Source organism: Otolemur garnettii, unplaced genomic scaffold, assembly GCF_000181295.1.
Source record: "Otolemur garnettii isolate 467f Iridium unplaced genomic scaffold, OtoGar3 scaffold00106, whole genome shotgun sequence".
Lineage (NCBI taxonomy): Eukaryota > Metazoa > Chordata > Mammalia > Primates > Galagidae > Otolemur > Otolemur garnettii.
This window is the reverse complement of record NW_003852501.1, coordinates 5,896,083-5,898,090: the sequence shown is the minus strand read 5'-3', so window position 1 is coordinate 5,898,090 and position 2,008 is coordinate 5,896,083.

The following is a 2,008-nucleotide window of genomic DNA, read 5'->3' as shown; positions in this document are numbered from 1 at the left end:
TTTTTTTTTTTTTTTTGAGACAGAGCCTCAGGCTTTTGTACTGGGTAGAGTACTGTGGCGTCACAGCTTACAGCAACCTCAAACTCCTGGGCTTAAGCAATTCTCTTGCCTCAGCCTCCCAAGTAGCTGGGACTACAGGCATCCGCCACAATGCCTGGGCCATTTTTTGTTTGTAGTTGTCATTGTTGTTTGTCAGGCCCGGGCTGGATTTGAACCCGCCAGCTCTGGTGTATGTGCCTGGCACCTTAGCTGCTTGAGCTACAGGCACTGAGCCAATTTTTCTATTTTTCATAGAGACAGGGTTTTACTATGTTACTCAGGCTGGTCTTGAACTCCTGGGCTCAATTGATCCTCTTGCCTTGACCTCTCAGAGTGCTCAGATTATCGGGATAAGCCACTGTGCCTGCCTTATCTTCACTTTCTTGATGGTGTCTTCCCAGCCTACATCCTTATTTTTAAAATAGGTGTAGTTGTTCCCAAAAATTACTATGAAAGGATGTTGACATTTATTGCTTCAGCCCTGCTTAGAAAAGTAATACATGCCAGCCAAGGGTGGTGCCTCACCCCTGTAATCTTGGCACTTTGGGAGGATGAGGCAGGAGGATGTTTTGAGGCCAGGAGTTCAAGAACAGCCTGGTTAGCATACTGAGATTCTGTTCTGCAAAAAAATTTAAACATAGCTGGGTGTGGTGGTGGTGGGTGCCTCTAGTCCCAGCTACTCTGGAGCCTGAGGCAGGAGGATCATTTGAACCCAGGAGTTTGAGGCTGCAGTGTGCTATGATCAAGCCACTTCACTCCAGTCTAGGGAAATAAAGCAAGATCCTGTCTTACAAAATAATAATAATGATAATAATATGCGCCTACTGTGAAAATTTGAAAAATATAAAGGAAAGCCCATCACTCAGAGATAGTACTATTTTTAAAGTTAAGCCCATTTTCTATTATTTTTTCCTCTGAATTAAAGAACCCCACTTGCTGAAATATATGTAGTATTTAAAAAGAAACAGAAATAAAGATGAAAATGTATATTTAATGTAAAGTTGAAAAGACAATAAATTCATGCTGCAAATCCAAAGAATATGTCAAATAAAATGCAGTTTGGTTATACTTGAAGATGATGTGGATCCAACAGTTATTTCTTCAGCACAAGACCACAGTGTAGTTAGAAAATCATGAACACATATGGAATTTCAACAGAGGTATTTAATAAGGTGAATTACATAGGTGTTGAGGGCTGAAAGAGCAAAAATCAAGGACAGGAGTGACGCCAGGAAGCAGTTACCATTACTAGATTGGGGGAGACAAAAAGAGTTTATTTTTATCAAAACTTAGGAATTTGACAGAGGAGGACAAAAAAAAATCAGTGCTCAAGACCTCTGAGGAGGGCACAGCCAGCTGTGGCTGTAGCTCAGGAACATGGAAATGTCTCCAGAGTTGAAGAAAGTATACTTACTACTAAAGTACTCTTCGTGAAAGATTTACTTGGAGACATCCAGTCAACTGAGAAATCAAATCTGGGTTATCATTGTGTTGAACAAGCAGGAGCTTTGGAATACAATCGTAACACATTAAATTCTAGAAGTCAAAAAGAAGAAAGGTAAAGTGTGTGAAAACAGGAGAAAAGAATAAGAAAGACAAAAACATATAAAAGATTAGTTAAAAAATACCAAAAGGAAACAGAAGTAACCCTTTGAGAAGAACTTGGAAATACCTGCTGAAGTTGATGATAGGCACATGCTGGGTCGTAGCAATCTGACTCATGTGTAGGTCTTAGAAAACCTCTCACAATACACAGGAGGAAGCACATGAATGTCGATGCAGCATTGTTTGTAAGGTAAATTTTGGAAAAAGCTTACCTGTCCGTTAGTAGAAATGGATGAATAATAATGGTATATTTGTACAATGTCATCCAGCAGTTCAATCTGTGTGTGTCACTAAGTATAAATAGAAAAGTCAGAGATACACTCTCCAGAAGAACTTGAACCATTTCATGGATGGATTGTTACAG